Source organism: Curcuma longa, chromosome 10, assembly GCF_044706935.1.
Source record: "Curcuma longa cultivar G26 ecotype Majalengka, Jawa Barat chromosome 10, ITB_CL_G26_1.1, whole genome shotgun sequence".
NCBI classification, from domain to species: domain Eukaryota; kingdom Viridiplantae; phylum Streptophyta; class Magnoliopsida; order Zingiberales; family Zingiberaceae; genus Curcuma; species Curcuma longa.
Window position 1 is genome coordinate 11,255,930 of NC_133870.1, and position 26,559 is coordinate 11,282,488.

The window sequence follows — 26,559 nt, forward strand, 5'->3', positions numbered from 1 at the left end:
CCACTCCTTGAAAATCAAATTTTCTCCTACAAATGATTAGTACGCAACGGAATAGAAGAAAAACAACTAAGAAAATAAAGACAAAGCTAACACGAGGATGTACGAGATTAGGGGATAACTTGCCCTTACTCCTCGGCGTGTCCGTAATGTGGACGATCCCTTGATCTTCGATAGATCACACCCCGGATGAATCCAGCTAGATAGTATCTCCTTCTCGATGGAGTGACCTCTCCACAACTAATCTCAAGAATAGAAGTTAAGCACAGAGATTATAAGAAGGAGGTTGAGGCAAATAGAACAATAACAACTTACAGCACTGTCTCAACTCAATCACAAAACCAAGAAGCAGAAGATCTTCCCGAGAGCAAGAGCACTAGCACCTTGCACCACCTCAGGCAGAGAACTCAAAGAACGAGCAATGAACGCAAGCAGAGAAGTCACAACAAGCACACCACAAAACAGCCTTTCTTTCGTTGTTGTTGTCTAACCTTCTCTCCTCCTCAACATGCCCTTCTTCTAGCCTCTTCTCTTATGCTCGTTCAACGGTTACCTGAGCTCACCTGCAACACTGGAGTCATCCTCCTCCAGTTGCTGAACCATCCGAGCCCTCTAGCACACTGAGATCCCTCCTCCAGTTGCTGAACCAAGCCCCTCTGAGCCCTCAACACCCTGAGCTCATCCTCCTGTTACAGCTCAGGTTTCCCGTTGTCTTTTACCTGAAAACCAATGTTCGACAAATTGCCACAATGGAAAGTCAAGCCTTGACTCTCCCTGGTCTTCATTTGAATTCAAACGTCATCTGCAAACTCAGAGATGGATTAGCAAAGTAAATATCAGAAGTATCAGAAATCAGAAATGAGCAGGGTAGAAGTCTGAACACGATCAGAAATAGCTTAATCGATCAGGCCATCGATTAAACGTCGCAATTTGTTTCTCTGCAACCCATGTAATCGATCAAGAGCCATCGTAATCGATTATCCCATAGCTTAATCGATCAGGCGGTCGGTTAAGCTATGGTTAATCGATCAAGTGATCAATTAACCGTCACTAATTTTATTCTCAATAAAGTCCGTAGTCGATCAAAGAATCGATTACTCTTGTCCATAATCGATCAGTGAATTGATTATTGTGGATTCTGTGGGTTTTCCAAATTCTCACAAAATGCTCTGTAATCGATCCGATGATCGACTAACCAACCTAGCCCTTGGTTAATCGATCCACCCATCGATTACACCAAAGTGAATTTGAATCTCATCCAATCTGATCACTTGGTTAACTCGTGTCTAACCCGAGCCAACCACATTAGATCATGTATTAAAAGAACAGGCTCCCAAGTCTCCTCTGACAATGATCCAGTCCGAAGACAGACTACCAAGCCTTCTCCGACCATAGTTCGGTACAGAGAACGAGCTACCGAGCCCTCTCTGACCTAGGGCCCGCTTGGTATGCGGGTTTAGGAGAGGGGAATGGGAATGAAATGGGAATATTTCATTCATATTCTTAATGCTTGGTAAATAGGAATGGATATCAAATTAAGGATTTGATATCCGTGTTTTCATAACCTACCCCTCCCTCGGTTATCACTAAACCCATTCCCAAGTGCGGTGCAATTTTTTTCCCGTGACAGCGTTACCCCGCATGCGATTTCTTCCGCTTCTTCCCCACCCGCGCCGTCGCACGCCCCCTGCTGCCACGCGCTCCTGCTGCCGCCGTCGCACGCTCTTGCTGCCGCCGTCGCACGCTCTTGCTGCCGTCGCACGCCCTTGCTGCCGCGCGCTCCGCCGCCGCCTCCCACATCGCTGCCGGTAGGGTTTTCTTCGCCCTTTCCAGTCGATGTAGCTTTCTTTCGATACCTGTCCATTTCTGTTTTCTACTGCCGCTTCTACTGCCGCACCTTCTCAACATTGCTAGAGATAGATGCGTTCTTGTTTTTGATTAATGAATTGCATCTTCAGAAGGAATTTGCTAAAAGTCAATTTTAGGGGCTGAAATATTGCATCACTAATGGGAAAACATGCTTCTTTTTTTCCCTTCGTTTTGAAATGGTCCTTTTTCTGATAAATTTGTCTTCTTTGATGATTTTTTTTTGCTAGATAAAACTACACCAACACCACTGCCATCGGAGAAAAGTTAATCAATAATATAGATTACAACACTAACCTATAATTTCTGTCGAATTGTATTAATAGAAAAAAGTGAATGGAAAACATAGCACAAACGTTGATAAAACTTTATAAAAACTTTTATATGTATTTTATATGTAATCTTATTTGATATGGAAGTGAAACTTTTCGATTATGTTATGCTATAGAATCTTCTTTAATTTGCTTTTCAACTTTTCGATTCATTTCAGAAATTGTATGTTTGGGTTTATGGTGTCATTAACTTGATTTAATATTCTTTTAGGATGGAGAATAATGCTGATGATTCTATGGGAAAAAATGTAGCACGAGAAAGATGCTAAAATAAAGTTTTCTGGACGGAAGAGGAGAGTTGGGCATTAATAAGATATTTACAAGACGATTGATTGTGCTCAGTTGTTTAGAATAGTATGCTTGTGATGTTGTGTTTGATGACTACAGTTGTGATAGTTTCTGTGTAAGACAATTGTTCACTTTTGGTATTGTGATTTTGTGCTAAGTTGTTTTTGCTTCTTTCACTTTTGATATTGTGGTAGTTATTTTGATTATGTAAGACGATTGTATTTTGGACGATAATTTATTGTGGACAATTATGCCTTTTATACGTTGGGATGTAAAAAAATATTCATCATATTATATTTTTTAAAAAATAAAATGATTTTGATTATGACTCTATATGATTACTTTTGTCTTTTACATATAAGGGTAAAATGGGAATTTGACTGATTACCATTCCATAATTTAAGCCAAACCAAACAACATTAATGGGAATAATACCCATTCCAGTATCTATACCAAGCATCAAAAATTCGATAATCATTCCCATTGCCATTAACCCCTCAATGAAACCCATTACCATTCCCATTACCAAATTTATACCAAGCGCCCCCTTAGTGGAAACTTGTAAAGTTGTCGAAGATTAATTCCATCAATGTCAGAAAGGGTTTCTAGCCATTTACCCTAAATCGGCGGTCAAAGGTTGACCATCGAAAACTACATAGGAATATGATTGCCGGTGATAGTTAGAAAAGCCCTGAAAATCTATTGCGACAAATGTTGTTGCATATTTTGATTATTAGGTTTTTTCTCTCAAATCAGATCATTGTCGATCATCGGCTAGTACCGAAGATGATGACACAACTCGTGCTTTAGGAAGCCGTCCAGATGAGAGTTTGGCGTGGATCACCAGTAGAGGTGGAGCTTTGACAGAGTCGCTCGATTGATGCCCACAAATCTCATTCCACGACATCTGCCAGGTACACTTAGAATAATTATTATTCTAAAAAATTTTAAATTTCAGTCATGTCTTGTACCTATTGTATTTTGCATGCGTGTGTTGCGAGTGTTGTAATAATTAAATTTAATTATTATTTTATTTCTATCTGCACATGATTGTGAAATGTGTAAACACACGTAACGCACCGAGCCGATCCCAATAGTGGTATCAGAGCCTGATAGTGCAAGACATATGCGTAAAATCATTTTGCGTGTTATAGTTAGTCATAAATTTAATTAAAAATTTTTATAATTTAATTTAGAATTTTTAATTATAAAAATTTTTAATTTATTTAGGAATTTTGAATTAGGAAAAATTATTTTCTAATTAATTAGATTTTCTTAATTAAAGAATTTTATTTTCTAAAATAAAATATATAATTAGATATGAAAAATTATTTTCTAATCTAATTAAAAAATTTTGATTTATGAAATTAATTCTTAATCATATTTTATTAAATAAGATTTATGATGACTATGATTGGAAGTAGTCATGATTAATTGTATTAATTATGTCATGATTAGTTACATATAATTTATCATAATTAGTTGCATTAATTATGCCTAACATCCTTTGCAAAATTCCGTTAATATGATTAGAACTAGAGTTTGATTTCTTGTTTGGGTTGTTGGACTCTCTCTAAGCTCAACTTGAAATTAAATATGTTTGAATCATCGAGATATGATCTCATGATTAGCGAGCTAGCTTTAACCTGAAGCATTGATTTGTTGACTCTTTCCAAGATCAATGTGGATAGAGGTGAAGTTGGGTGTTATACATATGATGTATACGTGTTAATGTGTTAACAACCCAATATTTATGTGAACATTTAATTAGTTGATAACATAATGTGATAGTTATGCATACGTGATATATTCCATTCTACCTTTCCAATAGGCGAAATCATTTCTATCGAAGTATGGTGGTCGTGCGGTGCTGTAACCCTCTTGAAATGCCATTAGTTGCTCCGGTTGATGGTTAGATCCTCCGAAACGGAACCGGGCTCTGATACCACTTGTTAGGATCGGTTGGTTCGCTAGAGGGGGGGTGAATAGCGTTTCTCGACTTTTCTTGTTCTTTCTCTGCACAGAGATTAGCGGAAGCAAAAATATAAAAGAGAAAGAAAGAGATCAACGCTAACCCGGTTTGTTTACTTGGTCTCCACCTCCGCAGAGGTGACTAATCCAAGGATCCACACGCACGCACACACCCGATGCACTATGAATCTTCTCCTTCTCGAAAACCTCGAAGGCGGAGAAACCTTTACAACTCTTTAGATCTCCTCAAGAATGATATGAAATAGTGTTTGTGAGGAGAGAAAGAAAGCAGAGAATGGAGAACAAACAAGTTCTCAGAAGAAGCACAAAAGAATGAAAGAATGGCGAAATTCTTGAGTTGTTCTCGTGCAGGCTTCTTTTATAATCTCTGCAACATCAGTCGACTGCTGGCAGGGCCAGTCGACTGATGCCTTCAATCGGCAACAAAATCTCGCATTAAAGCGCATTAAATGCTTGCCAATTTTCTGCAACGTTCAAATAGCAGTCGACTGTCCAAGACCAGTCGACTGGCAACAGTCGACTCACCATAACACCAGTCGACTGCCCAGTCGACTCCTGTCTTCCTCTGGCTCGACTGATCTTTCTGTGTGCGTCTGATTTATGAGCAGTCGACTGCTGGCAGGGCCAGTCGACTGGTGAAGCTGAAAAATCCCATTTCAGCTTCTCTTGACCTAGACCTCGGCCTTCAAACATCTCCCACAGCCTCATGCCTCCCTGGATGCTCCATCATCCCTGCACTAGCCTGAGATGCTTCCATCAGCTTCGTCATGTCATGTCAAGTCTTTGCCAAGACCACCCTTGGACTTTTCCTTGCCAAGACCACCCTTGGACTTCTCCTTGCCAAGACCACCCTTGGACTTTTCCTTTGCCAAGACCACGCTTGGACTTTTCCTTTGCCAAGACTACGCTTGGACTGCAAATTTGCATCACACATGTTAGATCACAAGTATTGCCTAACTTCAAACATAGTTTAGCCAAACATTGAAACTCAATGCACTTGGGGCAAAGATTGCACCAACAGAAGATGTTGTGTCTCTAAAGGTTTATCCGATGGCTCATCACTATGAGTAATCGATTGTGATTCTTGACTAGGTATCTCATCAATATCTATTTAACTCTTTTGAACTTCACTAAGTTTGACTCTACTCTCACTATTTTTCTACAAGAGAAACTCTTTCTCTAGGAGCACAGCATGCCTTGAAACAAACACCTTTTATCCTATGGGATGATAGAATTAGTAACCCCTCGTTTCTTTAGGATATCCAATAAATAAACATTTATCAGATTTAGCTTTTAGATTATTTGACACCATCCGCTTCACATAAGCAGGGCAATCCTATATCTTTAAGTAAGATAAGTGAGGTTTCTTGTCATTCCATATCTCATATGGAGTAGTAGAGACAACCTTGGTCGTTACTTTGTTTAATAAGTAAATAGCAGTGTCAAGTGCGTAACCCCAAAAGAATCTAGGAAGATTTGCATAGTTCATCATTGACCTTACCATGTCTAACAAGGTTCAATTTTATCTCTCAAATACACTATTTGCTAGGGTGTATATAGCAAAGTCCATTGGGACAATATCCCATTGCCCCTTAGATAATCCTGAAACTCCTGACTTAAGTATTCACCACCTCGATCAGATTGAAGTGTTGGTGCAAGGAGCACCAGATGATCGAACCTTAATTTTGATAATCGCAAGAGGTTCAAGTTAAGTGTGTGATGATTACCAACAAGCTGATCTAAGTATGCAGGGAGCACAGAAAAGTCCTAATTGAGACTAAGCATAGACAAGTCCTAGTAAAAACTAGGTAATGAAAGTCCTGGTTGGAGGCTAGGTCGTGGAAGTCCTGGTCTAAAGGACTAGGCAGAAGTCTTAGCGGATCAAATGCATCATATGAAAGTATAGGCAGGTCAGGTGGACCTAATGACTGGCAGTGGAAGTCCAGCCAGATCAGGTGAACCAGATGTCTGACGGTGGAAGTCTAGGCAGGTCAGATGGACCAGATGTCTAGTAGGAAATCCTGGGGGTCGAGGATCAAGGCTATGTAGAAAGTCTAACAAGTCTAGAGGCTTGGTTGACAAATAGATAAATTCTCCTGAGTGGAGTGGGTAAGGGCATTTTCCTAGTGTGGGAACAATAGGCGTCAGTCTAACCTAGGATTTCACTAGAAATCCAAAGTTAAGACCAAAACAGTTGCAAAATTATTTATCTTTTCTTGTTACTTTTGTTATGTGCTAACTTGTAATGCAGGAAAGGAGGGGTGAAAACTTTAGTTTCGAGTGCCCTTATCTAGATCCAGGCAATCGGAGTCCAGGCGCCCAGATTTAGTCTAGGCGATCGGACATCAGCGGAATGAGGCCAGCGAAGCAGTGAGGTGATAGAGTCTCAGTGGTCGGGACACCTCAGCTTCCAAGCGCCTCGGATCTGGATCGGCATTGCAGAAGCCAAAGTTCATCATGAACCTCCACGTCAGCACGCAGGTGCCCGGAAAGGGATATAGGCACCTGGAAGTACCGAGTCAGTAGTGCCAATGGTGGATTGACAGACAGTGTGGAGGTGCCTGGAAAGGTTTCCAAGCGCCTGGATAGCCCAATAAAAGAGCATCGAGGGAGACCCCTCAGAGCATCATTAATTCGGAGATAATTGAAGACTGTCTGCATGTGAAGTAGCAACCATGAACGTCATCATAATGCCGAAGTGTTGCACGAGAAGTCTGCATCTACTCTACTTCGGTAAATCTAAATGATTTTATACTTCATTTCTAAGAACGGTAACATTATTACCACTCCTATATTTCTGTAATCGTTAACTCCCTTTCGTAAGAGGAGAGTTATTTAGTTGATTGTCCAACTTAAATGATCAACTGATCGTGGGCCTTAGAATAGCAGCCTTTGGCTGTGAACCACGTAAAACACCCGTGTCATTCTTGTTGTGTTTTCATTTTCTGTTGTATTTACTACTCTGATCGTAAGATTTCAAGGAAAACTTTACAAATTTTAAAAATGCTACCAATAGCGCTATTTACCCCCCTCTAGCGCTCTCAACGATCCTATAATTGATATCAGAGCTAGGGGTGAATACAGTGCAACCACTGGTCGAGCAAGTTTTTTAGATTTTTCATATTTTTATCAATTTATTCATTTTTCTCCCACACTACTAATCTAAGACCAAGTCTTGGTACATTTTTTTATTTATTTGTGTGCGAGAATTAATGGCCTATCAGGAAGGATTCAGTACCGCAATGCCACCTCTGTTCTTTGGGGAGGACTTCATATATTGAAAAGGTAGAATAGAGTATCACCTAAAGAAACAAGTGGAAATGTGGATCGTCATTCAAATAGGATTCACAATCCCGATCGATAATGATGGTCTTCCACAAACTTGGGACAAATGGGATGCGACCACTAGGAAGAAAATTGAAGCCGATGCAAAGGCACCCAAATATTACAATGCGGGTTGACCAAAGAAGAATTGAATAGAGTCAGACCTTTCATCAGTACCAAGGATCTATAGGACAAGCTCATAGAATTACATGAGGTACATAAGACACGAAGGTCAGCAAACAAGATCTCCTCATCAACAAGTTATACAATATCAAGATGATTGAAGGAGAATCAGCAAGTGGATTGCACCGAGAATTCAAGACTTGCTGAATGGACTGCACACTATTGGACAACCTGCTGAAAATCAGGATGTCATAAGGTACACACTGAAAATGTTCCCTAGGAACACCTTGTGTGCATCTATGGTGGATGCTTACAAGATCTCCATGGACCTTTTGAAAATAAAACTCGATGAGCTATTTTCTGAGTTTGAATTACATGAACAAACCAATGTTATAACGGGAGATAAAGGTATAGCTCTAATTGCAGGAACAACCAAAGAGAAAAGGTCCAAAAGGTAGACGGAAGCAGAGTCTGATGAATCATCAAATTCAGAAAGTAATGATAAAGTTACAACCGAACTAGTCAATCTAGTTCGAAAGATGCTACAGAAGAAGTGTAGAATAAAGAGGTTAGAAGTGAAGAAGGTGGTGCAAAAAGTCAATTCCAACAAACCATCTACCAATATAACGGAGCTCACTTACTATGGGTGCAAGGAAAAAGGCCACTCTAGATCAGAATGTCCTAACCAAAAGAAGGAGCACAAGCCCAGGAAGAAGGTGCTAAAAGCAACGTTGGATGAATCTTCATTAGAGGAATCAGAAGAAGAACCAACCATAAGTTTCCTTGCTCTTCCAGCTCGGGATGAACCAATTGGAACAGACAGCGAGTCAGATACTAATTCAAGTTTAAGCCACGAATCCACATCCATTTTAGAAGGATCCATAACCACTAAGTGTAGATAGATTGTATTCAATTATTTACCGTTTATCAAAAAAGCTAGCTAAATCAAATGCCCAAGTTGAATCACTCTAAGAGAAGGTAGCACTCCTTAAGGAGAAAGACAATTCCAGATCGCCAACTGAAGCTGTTCAATTTGAAAACTCAACTCAAGTCAAACTTGAGGAAGAGAATTCCCAATTGAAACTTTGGATTGACGATCTAAGAACATCGTTGGAAAAATTCACCTCAGGCTCCAAGTATATTAACATGATTTTTGGAAATCAAAGGATTGGATACAACCGATATGGGATTAGACACAAAGCTAAGCACATAGCATACATGACATTATTAAATAAACCCAAGACACATAGAGTCCAAGCATGGGTTCTCAACTCCAAACTAAATAATCCAGTTAGATCGAACCAATACTGGGTTCCCAAGGATCAAATATATTATTTGATCAAATCCAATAGGGGTCGTAATTCAAGGGGGCCTAAAACCATGCATGTTAAATGATACTACTTACATTAATTGTCTTTATTTATTTTTATTTTTTATTGCTTTCTTTAAAACAACCTAGGCTAGGTAAGGACTTAAATTTGATTAACACTTACCCAACATAGTACCAGGGTGGAGCAAGATGATAGTACGTTATGAAAACTTACTTTAAGTAGTCAAGTGGGGTAAGGAGTACCTTACTTGGTCTGCTTAGCTAAGTCGAACTAGCCGAAGCTACCTCGCCACATCCTATACTAGTTAGACCAATGTTTATCCCTATATTAGCTAAAAATGTAATTTTTTGAACCAGCTTTGTCTTAGAAAGTGGTCATTATTCCAATAACCAAGAAGACCCCTGTGTCTCACCACTGCTTAGAAACTAATTCATGAAAAATACATGTTTAGTAAGTCAAAAGACTAAACTTGAATCTAACCCAAGGTTAATCAAATACTACATAACAATAACTTAATTTCTTAATTAAGATAAAATTGAAAAATCATCTTACACAACTCATAGGATTAACTGTGTGATCATCTAAAAATTAGTGAGATGAAAAATAGATTTTAATTAATCATCAATTTAATTATTCTTTAAATATGTAATTTACTTAATCATTATTTTAATTAATCCTTAAATATGTAAATTAATTAATAATTAATTAATCCTTAATTAAACTTTAACCTTTATTTTAATTAAGCCTTAAATCCATTAATTTAATTCGTAGATTAATCATTCAGAGTTATTAGTTGTTAATTTAATTAATCATTAAATCTTAATTAATATTTAATTAATTATTAATCCTATTCAAAATTTTAATTAACCTTTAAAAATTTTATTTAAATTTTTAAAAATTAATTAACCTTTTAAAAATTTTAATTAAGTTTTCAAATTTCCTAATTAACTAATTCTTTAATAATTTAACCAATTCTTAATTCTTTAATAACTTAATCAATTCTTAATTAATTAATTCTTTAATAACTTAACCAATTCTTTAATTAACCAATTTAAAAAAAATTTTAACCAATTAATCAAATCTAACTACTATTAACCAATTCTTAACTTCAAAATCAAAATTAAAACCCATTAAAAACCAGACCCAAACCTATCTGGGTGACCGAATATGAAAATCCAAGCGTCTCGAGTTAAATACCCGAAACCAACCCACGATTTTGCGTAGGCGCCCCTGATTTTAGGATCCAGACGCTTGGAAAGAACATCCAGGCGCCCCGATCTGCTTCTAGGAGCTTGGAGTCGTGTTATAAAAGTAAACCGAAGCCCCACCACTTTTTCCATACTAAAACCCTTACTACCTCCAAAAACCTCCTTCCCGCACCGCCGGCAAGCATATAGGTCGTTAGTTCTAGTATAATCAGAGAAAATGCCTAGGTAAAACTCCAAAACCAACTCTAAATTATTTAAGTTTAATATTTTTTTTGGTTAAAATCCTTATTCTATGTAATAGGACTAAGAAAAAGGCTACTAAAGCGGGCCCCTCTAGGACTCAGGCTGAATTGGGGAGAAAGACATAGGCTGAATTGGGTGAAGGCAGGCCAAACTGGAAGAAATAAAACTCAGGCTGAACCAAATCCGAATTTTAGGGTTTACTATAGCAAACTAGTTCAATTTTAGTTCGCTTGGTTCAATGACCAAATGACCTCCGATTTGACCTTAAATGACGAAGCTGCTTATCTCTTCTATTTTGCCAAAATAATTCCGTTATGAATCAAATTAAGTTGGTTTAATTTGGTTTGACATCGAATCATTTGGTTTAATAACCAAATCACCTTCGATTTGAATCAAATCAGTTTTTCCTTTTATATGGTCCAACCAAACAAACATTCTCTCGAACTGAGAATCAAATTTTCAAACTCGTTTTAAGTCCTTTAGAAAACTTATATGCATGTAACCCAATAGGTTCCAGGTTATGTTGATCGTCCGTAATTAATTATTAATTATGAAATGATCATGAGTGGCACCTAGTAGTACATCATGATCCCCAATTGATCAAAAAATTTACAATTGATTCAAGAACAATTGCCAAACCTTTCAGTAGCTTTGATGAATGTTCCTCATTCCTTTCACCATCTTATACCTGCATGGTTCAAGATATGGTCTATATGTGTCAGTCCCCACTAGGCTGACTATGTCACACCTAGTCTAAGCTGCTTTTTTTATCTTATAGATTCAAGTTACTTGTACATGTGTCCAAGAGTGTCATACTCTTATCATGTGATGTTTTAGTTAAAGACTTTCAGTAACAATCCTAACAAGCAGTCGTAAGTATACATTTCTTTTTATAAAGAATGGTAAATCCTCTGTGGGTTATTCAAATACCTTTGGGTACTTTAATTTATACTCAATCATCTTGGGTCCACATCTCCCAAAGATGTTTGCTTAAGATGTGAAATTATAAGTCTCTATAACCAAGGTGACTTGAATACCGCAAATCAAAGGAAACTCACACTTAAGGTATAATGAGATCTTCATTGATATATGAATCAAACCATATGAAATCTCATGGCATGTCACTCCAATGAACTGGTTACTTTTAATCAGCATCCACGTTTAACTCTCAACATCAAATGTCTCTAGCCAGTGAGAACAGCTGCTTGTCAAACCAAGGATTTTAAACATACTAGTCTCAACAGAATTGATGACATCCATGTTCACCAATTCATCGACTAAGGATAATTTCAATACATTCATAGTTACACATGTAGAAATACTCACAAGTTGTAATCCAATCACAAATTCTCTCATGCTATGAATCGTATTGCGGACATTCAGTATTTGAGTTTAAGATCCAATCAAACACATATGGAATGTGCACTTAAATAGTGAATTACTATTTATCTAATAAATAATATAACCGTAAGGCGATTGTCTTAGGACACATCTCAAATCTAACATTCCACCGTTAGACATTTAGTCCTCTAGACCCGTCTAGTCTTCCACCTGGTGCATTTGATCTACCAAGTCTTCCTACCTAGTCCTCCTGACTAGAACTTCCTTGTCCAGTCCTCCATACTAGATCTTCCCATCTAATCCTCCAGATTAGGTATGCCTAGCCTTCAGCTTGGACTTCCACCGCCTAGTCTCAACTAGGGCTTTCCTGTGCCTAGTCGCAACTTTAAGTCCTAGGCATAAGTTGTGATATAAGGATTGATGTAGAGGTAAGTAAGGGGGTCCACGTGGCAGAATTTGACAGGGTTAATATAGCAGCCACGTAGAATAAAATCAAGATTTGGTCAAATATAGAAGTTATGTAGCATAGATCGATCTACACCAGGTATCCAAGAGTTGGTCAACTTAGACTTCACGTGACAACCTACCGAGCACTATGACACCTGAGCCGATGCTGCTGACTTCCAAATCTCTAGAGTCACCTACCTGCCAAGTAATTAACTTGAGCACCAACATGCATTAGAGCTCCCGATCAACAAAGCCGAGTTGACTTCTTGACTTGTCGAATGATCTTGACTCGCTAAATGACTTCCTGAGTTGCCGATTCACCGAGCTAATCTTACTTCTCAAATCGGACTGACTTCTCGACTTGCCAATTCGTCGAGCTATTGACTTGCCAAGTTCCTGAGTCTCCTACCTCTCGAGTTCTTCAGTCACTGATTTGCCATGTTCCTAACTCCCAACTAATCTGACTTCCTGGTCACCCAACTACCGAGCACTCTGACTTCCCAAACTTCCAGCATGCAAAGAGACATGGTGAACGAAGGGACAGAGTAAGTGAAGGGACTTTGTTTATTTTCTTTGTTGACAAATATTACATATTGTGTTTTTCTAAATTCCCTAATTTTAGTATGCCTCTAACTAATCCATTTTAACTTATTTTTTAAATAAGTTTTAGGTGAGTGTGACACAAACTTCTATATCACAATTTAGTTTTCTCTTACTGTGTTAGTAGACACTTAAGGGAGAAGTTTAGTAAATTAATTGAGTAAATATTATTATTCCTAATTCCCTTAAGTGTTATTTCAAGAGGTGAAAACGTTATTTCGGAGATTCATTACTCTTTTGAAAAGGAGACGTATACCTTGCGACCACTTGTCAAGATTATTACTAAAAGTCTTTGGCCAAAGCATTACATGTCAAGAGTACGATACTCTTGGACACATGTACAAGTAACTTGAATCCATAGAACAAGAAAGTATCTTGGCCACTTGTCAAGACGTATACCTTGCGACCACTTGTCAAGATTATTACTAAAAGTCTTTGGCCAAAGCATTACATGTCAAGAGTACGATACTCTTGGACACATGTACAAGTAACTTGAATCCATAGAACAAGAAAGTATCTTGGGTTAGGTGTGACATAGTCAACCTAGTGGAGACCGACACATAGACCATGTCCTGAACCAAGCGGGTATAAGATGGTGAAAGGAACGAGGCACATTTAATTAGAGCTGCTGAAGGGTTTAGAAGATGTTCTAGAATCAATAGTTGATTTTTCAATCAATTGGGGATCATGATGTACTACTAGGTGCCACTCATGACCGTTCTGTAATTAATGATTAATTATGGACAACCAACATAACCGAGAACCTATTGAGTTACACATACTACATGTTCTTCGAAGGACCTAAAATGAATTTGAGAATTAGATTCTAAGAATGAGAGAAATAAAGTCTGGTTGAATCGGACAAAGGACAATATGATGGAATTTATCTTATGAAGCCGAAATGAACGAAACTAATTTCGTTCAAATCAGAGATCATTTGGTTAGTGAACCAAATGATTCAATTTTGAACCAAATTGAACCAACTCAGTTGGTTCATGATGCAAGAGGTTTTGGCAAAAGGGAAAAGATGAGGAGCTTCATCTTGTGAAGATGAAATGAACAAAACTAATTTGGATCAAATCAGAGTTCGTGTGGTTAGTGAACCAACCGATTTAGTTTTAAACCAAAACAAACCTGATTTGCTAAGTACCGGTTCGCTACAATGTAGGGTTAACATTTGGTTTAGCCCGGTTTAGCCCAACCAACCCGATTTAAGTACTGTAGCTTCTCAAAACCCTCAATGTAATTTTTCACCACTGTTCATCTCCTCTTTGCGTGGCGGCCTGATCAGTCTCCCTCCCCGTGCCGATTGCTTCCACGTGTGCGGGCCGGTGCCGCTGGCCTCCGTCCAGCCACAGACCGATCTTGCTGCCGGCTGCGATCCATCTCCCAGTTGACCGTGATCCCATCTCTCTTCCTCGATTGCACATCACCTGATACAGCATAAGGGTGTGGCCCTGGTCATCGGTTTCTCCCCACGACACATCGTTATCTGTCGATCTTCTCCGTTCGCCAACCCGCCATAGAAGAAAGCATGGAGCGTCAAAATCCTTCGTCGGCATCCTCGAGGTTTCCTCCTCCATCGCCCAACGCCGACGGCCTGAGGTTTCCTCCTCCACACTAACGCTGTCGATCAGTGGTTTTGTAGGATCGAGAACACGCTAGAGGGGGGTGAATAGCGTGTTTAACGCTTTTCAATTTTTATAAATCCGGAGTACGTAATTCGGAGTACATGCGAAAGTGATTAAAATAATTAGAGTACGTGCGGAAGCAATTAAAAGAAAAATTGAAATAAAAGTAATAACAGAAAATGACACTTTTGTTTACTTGGTTCGCAGCCCAAAGCTGCTACTCCAAGGCCCACGTTCCTTGACCGTTTACTGCGGATAAATCCACTAAGGCACTTGCCCCTTACGATAGCAAGAGTAACGAAGTACAAATATCACAATTTTAGAAGCTCGGTATAATTAAAATGAATTTAGAATTAAACATAGTTACCAACTTTTGGATCGCGCTGGAACTCCCAAAATCTGATCTTGGTGTGTCGGTGGATCTCGGGATGATTTGGATCGTGTACGGCACCGACGTCGTGGAAGTGGCACTTGGGAGTCGCGAGAACGGAGCTTGGAATTGAAGGAAAAGTTCTCTTTTTTTCTCCTGTGCTGCTCGCACTGCTCTTTTATAGTTGGCCTGAGTTGACTCAACTGTTCATCCGAGTTAACTCCAGTCGATGTGGCAGATAAAACTCTATCGCTCCCGCTCGTTATCCTGCCTGAGTCGACTCAGATTGCTGCCTGAGTCGACTCCAGTCGAAGTGGTGTCAACCAGATAATCTTTGACCTTGAGTCGACTCCAGAGTTCACTCAAGTCGACTCCAGTCCGAAGTATCGAAAAATCATCGCGCTGACTTTCGGGATTCGACTGACTGAGCTGGAGTCGACTCTAGCCACATCTGAGTCGACTCCAGTGATAAAAAATCATCTTTTGTCCCAGAGTTTTCTTTCGATCGATTTTTCTATTCTTGCAAAAATGTTAGCAAATAACATGCAAAATAGAATTGTTTTGAGCTAGTTCCTGGAACCAACTTAAGGTCTTAACTCCAGGTCTCCAGTGAGATCCTGGGTTAGACCGACGCCTAATGTTCCCCTTGGGAACGCGTCCTCACCCACTCCACTCAGGAGAATTTTACCTGACTGCCAACTGAGTCCTTCTGACCTGTTAGACTTTTACTTGGCTCTATCCTCGGCCCTCAGGGTTTGTGCTGCGGCTCGGTCCTTCCTGACCCGCCCAGTCTTCTGCTGCAAGTGATCCTTCCAAATCAGTCCAATCTTCCACTGCGACTTGGTCTTCTTGACCAGTCCAGACTTCTGCTGCGGCATGGTCCTCCTGACCAGCCCAGACTTCACCTAGTGCCCTTGACTCTGCCAAGACTTCAGACTTAACCCTGTGCTTCTTGCACACTTAGATCAACTGTTTAGTCCAATAACACACTTAACTTGAACCTAGTTCTATTATCAAAACTCATACTCGATCTGCTAGTGCTCCCTGCACCAATAATCTCTCCCTTTTTGATTATGTCAACTTAAGGTTTTAAGTTAAGTTAAAACCATATTTAAGCTTCAAAACAATAAGTTAAGCAATTGCAATGCATAACAACAATAACATGCATAATTGAAATTGTGTGGATTTCCTTAATTTTACTCTCCCCCTGAATTCATGCTTACAAAATTTGAATTTGATTCTCCCTCTGAATTCAATCTTCTTATCTTTCTCCCCCTTTAACAGATTAAAAACTTTGAAAGTTTTGAAAAAACTAAAACAAAAATTTTGAAAAACTGAAACCTTGAATAACTCTTTCCCCCTTTGACATAATCAAAAGTATTCTCTAAGGGTTTGAGTCTAAGATAAACTTTAATAATAAAAATACTTAGAAAAAAATGTATCCTTTGGGGCGCATGCCCAACTTAGGTTTTAGCTAACTACTAGAAAGTAGAAGCTTGACTCAGTTAGCCAAGTGTAAGTGTATCATCTTAATGTAGAAGGTAAACTTTTTCTTTCTGGGACACTTAACTTGATCAATATAAGTTTAAAGTCTAAGTAAGGTTCGATGCACTGACTTAAGCATCTTGGTACTTAGACTAGAGGCCTATACATCTCACACCGTTCTATGTTTAACAAACCCAATTAAGGTATCTAGTGTGCTTTGTGAGATGTCCACCTAGATCTATAGAAACATGCTATCTAGGGGATTTGCATCTAGTTTAAGGCTAACACATTCTTTTCTTGCTTTTGAAAAATAAAATTTTAAAAGAGACTAAGTTTTTCAAAAGTACTTAGTAATATTTAAAAAAATGATAAAAAGTGAATTTTCAAAAACTTTCTTTTACTACTCTACAAAACATAAATCTAGTTTCCTTCAAACATAAGTTAAGAGTGAAGTAAAAATTTAACTATGAATAAAGTCAACATAAAAGTCAAGCATAAGTCTAGTCAACCACATGCCAAAATAAAATCATATACATCACTCAGAGATAGTCTAAATCCAAATAACAAAAAGTCTAATCAGATGGTGGTGGTGTTGCTGCATAGCTCTTAGCAGTTGAAGAATCTCAGCTATACTAGCCCCCTGTGCATCTACTCTCTCAGCTAACGACTGAAGTGACTCCTCCAATCTATCAAATCTCTGATCTACAGTCATGGGTGGAGGTGGAGCGGGTGCATCAGGTAGATCGAGTAGCTCCTCGATCTCTGCTCCAAGGTCTATATCGGCTGGGTCTGGCTAGGGTTAGTCCTGGGCCTGCTGAGGATGATCCAGTGGCTGCTGAGGCTGAGGGTGAGGCTGCCTCCAATAGTGTCTCCCCTCATCATCTATACCAACACCTCCTAGGGTAATCTATCTAGTGCTGACACTGTCAAAGTCACCGTGAGGTACGATATCACCTATGGTGGTATCTACCCCTAGTGACGCAAATATCCTTGTCAGAATGTGACAGTATGGCATGTGCACCCTCCTACTGGTGACTATAAAGGCAGCATAGACAATAGCATGGTACATCAGGAGTCCTAAATCTATGTCCAATCGGTGGGTGAAGGCATAGAGGAGAAATGAGTGGAACGGTCTCATCTGGGTTAAATTTCTGGTGGTTAAGGGTAAAACACAGTTTACTATTACTCTGTACAAGACATAGTCCTGAATCCTAAGGTCAGTAGAGTGGAAGGAAACTAGACCAGGAGCTCTGTCCTGCTGGAAAAAGTAAGTGTGCATAACATCTAATGTGATCTCCTCATGGGGCGCATCAAAAGGTAGGCTAGTGTGTGGATAGACTACAAAACGGGACTGTGAAGGTCTAAATCCTACAAATGTTTATATCATGACAGGTGTGATGGATATGGTCCTACGCCCAACTCTAGATGTGATAGTGTGGTCATCTAGCAGATCAAGATTGTTGTAAAATTCTGAACACAAAGTCGTGTTCACAGGGGTGGTGCAAAATACCAACCTATCTAGATGGTAGTGTGTGATAACTTGCATGGATAGAGGACAGGATCGGACAAAGAATCCTCTATCTAAGGACCTACAAGGTAGTGCTATGTAGGTGGTCTCCTCAAACCTAAGCCTAAGTCCCTCAGATGGAAACCTAGGATCTGTAGAGGGGGTACTACTAGAGGCAGCCTCTCTAGCTCTCCTAGGTCGTCTAAAGAATACAGATATTTAACTAACAGTAATTAAAAGAAAAATATAGTAAAAGATTAAGTTTAGTATGTTACTTGGGGCCCATTTTGAAGATTGGGGTGCTTCCTACTGGACGTGATGGCTTTTGTGGCGTAAAACACTCGTAAACGTTGGAAAATTTGGGAGTTTTTTGGGTAAAGGATCGGCGGTGGGGACGGTTGTTTTATAATTCCGTCTGAGTCGACTCCAGTGATCTGAGTTGACTCAGGTGTCGGTGTGAGTCGACTCAGTCAGGGCTGGAGTCGACTCAGGTCAGTTGAAATGACGTTTTTAGCAGAAAAATTTCATCGTTTCACTGACTAGGCTTGAGTCGACTCTGCTGGGTCTGGAGTCGACCCAGGTCGACAGATTTCGATGATTTTCATATTTTCATCGATTTAATTAAACTTTCTAATTAATTAATATTTAAACGTTTAGATTTTTTTTAAAAAAATATTTTAATTAATTTTAAAATTAGTCAATTAACTTTAAATTTTAAGTTAATTTTAATAATTTTGAAAAAATTTAATTTTGAAAAATTGTTAAGTTAATTTTGAAAATATTTAATGTATTAATTTGTTAATTTGTTTAATTAAGTTAGGTAAAATTAATTTTGTTAGTTGGATTATTTTTAAAATAATCCAATGATACCAAATTTTTTAAAATAATTTTTGAGTTAATTAATTTTTGAAAATAATTTTTAAGTTAATTGATTTTTGAAAATACTTTTTAAGTTAATTAATTTTTGAAAATAATTTTTGTTAATTAATTTTTGAAAATAATTTTTAAGTTAATTAATTTTTGAAAATAATTTTTAAGTTAATTGATTTTTAAAAATAATTTTTAAGTTAATTAATTTTTGAAAATAGTTTTTAAGTTAATTAATGGTTTCACTATTTTTATAATATTATTACCTATTCATCTCACCCAGTCTAGATGATCAATCAGTGATCCTATGAGTTCATTGTGAGATGATTTTCCAATTTTATCTTGGTTTATTGTGAGAGGTATCTATATTTGATTAACCTTGAGTTAGATTCAGATTTAACCATCAATTGATTAAATACACATTTCAAAAATTGATCTCCAGGCAGTGGCGAGGCATAGAAGCCTTCTTGGATATCGGAGCAACAACCACTTTCTAAGACAAGATCAACTTAAGAAATTGTATATTTAACCAACTTGTTGATAAACCTTGGTCTAACCAGTCTAGGATGTGGCGAGGTAGATTCGGTCAGTTTGGTTTGACTAAGTGAGTCAATTCAGGTACTCCTTACCTTTCTTAATCACTTAACCTAACTTTCCTGACGTACTATCATCTCGCCCTGTTGGGATTTATACCAGAATCTTAGCTGTGTAAATAAACATTCTGAAATAAGAATCACATTTAGTCAAAAATTTGCATTTAGTTTTTATGCAAGTGTCCATTTAATCTATATTGTAGATTAACATGGTGTGCGGAGTCACACACAGAAGACCATATTATCAGTTACTTATAGATTATAAACAGTGTTCACAACCAAAATGGATTGGACAAACCATTAGAGTGGTTGTAGTGTAATTTGGTCTTAGTTTGTCTTGACTATAGAATTACACTAGTACACTAAGTGTGTATTGAGCAGGACCATCTGAGGATTGTTCGATTTATACTGACTATATAATCGAACTAAACCTCTGTTACTATAGATGTACATGCTCTTAATCCTGATGTAATAACAAACACATGTGCTTAGTATGTACTTCTTTAATTCATCAAAGGGTGAGATTTATAACGATAGATTAAAAGGATCGATGAGTTGGGAAGAAGTATTGTGTACATGGTGTGTTATTAATTACAGAAGAAAACTGTGTCCTATAATCTAGGCTGATGATGTCCCCTTCAGGAGCTCATAAGGATTATCATGTAAACCCTGCAGGTGGACCTTGTCCGCATGATGATAAAGTTGAGGGGTACTACTCTTGGAAAAAATATCGATTAAATTCGAGTTGTCAGTAACTCATTTAATTGACGGACATACGATATCTTAAACATAGGGAGACTAATGTACTTGTAGTAAGAAGAAGCCCATATTATAATATGGGATTGGTGTGGTAGTGCAATAATAACTCTCTAGTGGAATGAGTTATTATTGATAGACTTAAGCTATATGTTTGGTAAAGAATATGTGAAGCTTAAGCCTATCGGGAGACCAAAACCAATTTCTCCTCTAGGTCCTTACTGTAGCCTCTAGATAAAATCTCGTATCCACTTAAGAAAATTATATAAAATTTCGGTTAGGAAATTTTAAGAATTTCTGAAATTATTTTTTCGTAAAAAAATTTTGTTAAGAAATTCGGATTAAAATTTTCGTTACGAAATTATTAATTTTCTTCCGTAAAGAAAATTAATTATAATTTTTCTAATCAAATCTAGATAAGATTTGATTTGATAAGAATCAAATCTGGATGAGATTTGATTTGATTAGAATCAAATCTGAATGAGATTTGATTAGAAATCAAATCTGGATGAGATTTGATTTGATTAGAATCATAATTTTATCTCTTCCGCAGACAAAATTGGTTATGATTTATCTAATCAAATCTGGAAAAGTAGATTTGATTTGATTATAATTATACCAAGTTTATGATTTAAATCATACCATATTTATGATACAAATCATACCAAGTTTGTGAGATGGCTAGGCTATAAAAGAGGAGGCTTGCAACGCGTTTTAGAGACACACGAAATAAACCTTTGGTGGCCGAGATTCTCGCCAACCTCTTTTCTTCCTCTTCTCTTCTCACAAAGAGAAGGAAGGAAAGTTTGCTAGTCATCGGAGAGGAGAATTCTGGTGGAGAAATTTTCGAAGGATCGTTGCCCACACAACGTTCGAAAAGAGGCGAGGAATACAGCAGAAGATCAAGAGGTCTTCAGGTACAAACTTCATCCTTCACAACAGTCCGAAGAAAGGTATAATTTAATGTTTCCGCATAAGATAAATTATCTTTTTTATCTTGGATCCTGTAAACCAAACACAAGAGCCCAATGATCTATGCGTCGATCGAACTTCGTTTGATCGGAGAGGATTATTTCCGGGAAAAATTCTGGTGAACGGAAATTTCCCATCACGCCCCACCCTGGTACTAGCAAGTATTAATCAAATAGTTCGTCCTTAGTCTAACCAAATTTTCTATTGCATAAAAATAATTCTAGGTTAAACATGTAATTGAGAAAGAGAGGCTTGATTGGTCGAATACCCGATCCTTGGAAACCAAGTAGTTCAGTCTGACTGGATTAACCAATCGTGACTTCGGAACCCACGCTTGGACTCATGTCAATTTCTACGTATAAGTGCAATGAATGCCCGATTTTTGGCCGTATACCCGATGCCCGATCGATTGTATCCAACCTTCTGCGATCCAAACTTCATATCCAGTGGACCCAGAGGTGAATCGTTCAAGTGATCTTCTGAGTTCACTGATTTGAGTCTTATGAGCATTCTGTTCCTCGAGTTGAACTTCGAATCCTCAACCGAATCTCTTTAACTTTCTCCTTGAGGATTACTGACTCCTCTTGGAGCGATTCAACCAAGACATCAGCCTTAGTCAATTTCTTACTTGTCGGAAGAGCGAGGAAGCTTGTCGTAGGTTCTTCGTCCGACTCCTCGGAAGACGACTCGTCCCAAGTCGCCTTTAGCGCTTTCCACTTTGCCTTTCGATCCTTGCGTTGGTTCGGACAGTCTGTGATGAAGTGACCCTTTTGACCGCAATCATAGCACTTTGATTCTGACTTTCCGGTGGTTGGAGGCTTCAATTTGTTGACCACCTTTTTTATTTCTGATCGGCGAATTTTGCGTTTGTTCCGGAACATCTTCTGGATGAGGTTCACCAACTCCGAGGTTATCTTAGCTTCGGAGTCCAACGAGAATCTTCCGGGATTTTCTTCTTTTTTGAGTCGGTACCTGCAATTAGCGCTAATGCACTTCCGTATTAGTCTGTTCATACAACTCAAATTCAGAAAATAAATCGTCTAATTTTAATTTATTCAAATCCATGGAAACTTTGTAAGCATCCACCATGGATGTCCACAAGGTATTCGGAGAAAGGCTTTAAGAGCGTACCTTATTACGTCCCGGTTGTCGATGCTTTGTCCGATTGCAGGCCGTTGAGGATGTCTTGGATCCTTGCATGCAGTTCGCTTGTCGTTTCTCCTTCAAGCATCTTAATGTTGTATAACTTATTAATTAATAAGTCTCGTTTGCTTACCTTTGGTGTCAGAGGTTCTCTCATAAAGCTCAATCAATTTCGTCCAGAGGTCCTTTGCACTGCTGAAGGGTTCCACCCAGTTAAGCTCCTCTTTCGTCAGCTCGCACTGAAGCGTCTAAGTCACTTTTGCATCTGATCTTCCTGGTGGCGGCGTTCCAAAACTCACAAGACTATGGTTGTCCATCATTACCAGTAGGGATTAAAAATTTCATCTGGATGAAACACAATAAAAGGCTTTCCAAGACTAGGTCTTGGATTAGTAGTGTGGGAGAAAAAAAACCGCAAAAAAAATAAAAAAAAGAGATACCCCGTAATTCGGAGTACGTGCGGAAGTGATTAAAAGAATGTAATCTAATATGTACGTCAGTTACCGACTTTTGGATCGCGCTAGAACTCCCAAAATCTGATCTCGACGTGTCGGCGGGTCTCGGGATGATCTCGATCGTGTACGGTATCGACGTCGAGGAAGTGGCACTTGACAGTTCGGTGATGCTCTCACTACTCTTTTATAGTTGGCCTTAGTCGACTCAACTATTCATCCGAGTCGACACCAGTCGACGTGGCAAATAAAACTCTATCGCTCCAGCTCGTTATTGATTACTGCCTGAGTCGACTCTAGTCGAAGTGACATCAACCGGATAATCTTTGACCCTGAGTCAACTCCAAAGTTCACTCGAGTCGACTCCAGTCTGAAGTAGCGGAAAATCATCGCGCTGACTTCCGAGATTCGGCTGAGGGCAGTAACAAAAAATCAGCTTTTGTCCCTTCGATCGAATTTTTCATTCCTACAAAAATGTTAGCAAATAACATGCAAAATAAAATTATTTTGAGCCAGTTCCTGGAACCAACTCAAGGTCTTAACTTCAAGTCTTCAGTGAGACCCTGTGTTAGATCGACGTCTAATGTTCCCCTTGGGAACGGAAAATTTTACCTGTTCTGCAACGGCTCGGTCCTTCCTGACCAGCCCAGTCTTCTGCTGCAACTGATCCTTCCCGATCAGTCCAATCTTCCACTGCGACTTGGTCCTCCTGACCAGTCCAGAGAGTGGTCCTCCTTTCCCATCACGCCCCACTTCCCTGGTAACCATGTACTTCCTGTACACTTAAATCAACTGTTTAGTCCAATAACACACTTAACTTGAACCTTTTCCATTATCAAAACTCACTACACCAACAGGTTCCTCTCTAGTCGTGCACCCTCTACTTTACCAGAGCTTCTTCTTCTCGTGGGTGGCGCGCCGGTTGCTCTGCCAGTTTTCCACCGATCGCGTGGAGAGGGAGAGAAGGGAGATTGAAAGCCCTGTTTTTGGCCGTGTGAAAAGCAGGGAGATGGTCCCTGTTTCCGATCGCGTGGGAGAGGAAGAGGAAAAGGCCCTTTTTTGTTTTCTTTTCCCGAAGTGATTTATGAAATCGTTACAAGAATAACCACCACAAGATGCTACCGATAATCGTAGTGTTTTAGTATTGGGATTTGTCGTAGTCGAGAGATTATAAAGCATTCTGGAGATCCTTTCATCCTTATCGGAAAGGTTCCGATTATTTATCCCAAATCGTTAAAGGTTGACCACCGAAACAACATCAGAAATGCGATTTTCGATGATAGTTAGAAAGCCTCAGAACGATTGCGACAAATGTTGTTACGTGGTTTCTGGAATAAGGCTTCTCTCGATTCAATCGTCATCGATCATCGGCTAGAACTGAAGACGATGACGCAACTCGTGGCTTCCGAAGCCGTCCAGACGAGAGATTGACGTGGATCACCAGTAGAGGCGGAACTTTGACGAGGACCGCTCAATTGATACCAACACCGCTTAATGTCATCACAAGGTACGTGAAGAATTATTTAGTTTTCTACAAATTTTAATTTCCTGTCATGCCTTGTATATGTTATTTCCTGCTTTGCATGCGTGTATTATGTAATAATTAGTCTATTTCCGCTGTGCACGTTTACGAAACGTGTAAACATGCGCATTGCACCGGGACGATCCCAACATAGAAATCCTTGTAGGATTGTTGGGTGCACACTAGAGGGGGAGTGAATAGTATGAACGTCATTTTCGTTCGTTCATTTTTTCTATCATAGAAACTAGTAGTGAAATTAGCAAAAGAGACAAGGATACATAGATTTATTTGGTTCTTAACCCCCAGGATTAGTACATCCAAGGTCTATGTACAGGAGGCGTCCGTCTACTAGTGGTCTCTTTTTCAAACCTTGTTCGGAGGCGGAGAAACTCGTCTTATAGTCTGAAATAGTAATAGAGATAAGTACAAATAAGAAAGACTTAAGAAGAATAACCAAAGAACGTGTCATAGCTGATTCGGAAGTCCTGAGTGTCGTGCACTCCTCCTAGAACTTTCCCAGTTGCACGAGCTTGGCTCTATTCGCGTTCAGCAACATTGCAAGATGATGAATGAGGTGTAGAATTATTGTACTTATGGTGCACATTCAGCCTCCTTATGTAGAGTCCTCCGAGTTCTTGAATTCTTATTCGAGCGCTTAGATAAGATCTGATCTCCTCAAACTCTATCCGGGCTGATTCTACTTGATCCAGATGCCTAGACCTTTCAAGGGCACCTGGACCATCCGGGCGCTTGGAATAACATCAGGGCACCCAAATCCAGTCAACTCAGGTTTGACCTGAGTTGACTCCGAACTTGGTTCAGTTGCTTCTATGTATTCCTCTTATGCTTCCTTCGTCTTGCTTTCAGCTCTTAGTTCCTGCAAGATATGCATACAAACATGCAAGCACCTTAAGCTTACTTATAGTCCGTCTAACCTACTAGGCTTACCTAAGTCTTTTCCTATATGTCTAACATACTGGCTTACCCATACCTAACTCCTCATTAGGACAAGTCACTTCCATAGGTAGACTTCCCATCTACCAAATATCCAGTTTGGACTTTCCCTTGCGTAATCTTCAGTTAGGACTAGTCACTTTCATAGGTAGACTTCTCACCTGCCAAACATCCAGTTTGGATTTCTTTTGCCTAACCTCCAGTTAGGATTTTCCCTGCCTAATCCTCCAAATCAGGACTTCTCCTAGCCTCCAACTAGGATTGCCTAGCTTCCAACTAGGACTTCTTTGCTCAATCCTCCAGATCAGGACTTCCTCTACCTAGCCTCCAACTACGACTTACCCTGCTTAGCCTCCAACTAGGGTTTTTCCTGTCTAGCCTCTAATTAGAACTTTCCTTACCTAGCCTCCAACTAAGACTTCTCATTGATCTTTTGGTCAAACTGACTTGACTAGACTTCACTCACATCCAAACATTAAGTTTTGTTTGGATCAACTCTTGGTCAAACCGACCAGACTTGAGTGTATTGTCAAATATCAAAACTCTAGGGTCAGACCTAGTGATGCTTACACCAATAATCCTGGGGACCGAGGATCAAGGCTGAGCAAAAGTCAAACAAGTCTAGAGGACTTAGTTGGTGCAAGGTAAATTTTTTTGAGTGGAGTAGGTGAGGATGTGTTCCCAGTAAGGAGAATAGTATGTGTCAGTCTAACCTAGGGTTTCATTGAAATCTGAAGTTAAGACCAAAATAGTTTATTAAAACTGTTTCTTTCCTATTATTTTTGTGTGTTTTGCACTAACTTGTAATGCATAAAAGGAGAGGTTGGAACTTTTTGTTCCAGGCACTCTTATTTGGATCCAGGCGATTGGACTTTCAGGTGCCCAGATTGGTTTCAGGTGATTGGACGTCAACGGAACAGGGCCAGCAAAGCGATGAGGTGGCAAAGTCCCAGTGGTCAGGACACCTCAGCTTCTAGGCACCCGGAAAGGTTCCAAATGCCCGGATCTGGATAAGGCATTACGGAATCAAGGTTGATCCGGAACCTCCACGTCAACATACAGGCGCTCGAAAAGGGATATAGGCACACGGAAGTGCCAATTCAACAGCGTTGATAGTGGATCAACAGACAACATGGAGGCTTCCAAAAAGGCTTCTAGGCGCCTGGATCACTTAATAAAAGAGCTTCGAGGGAGAGCCCTTGAAGCATCAATCTA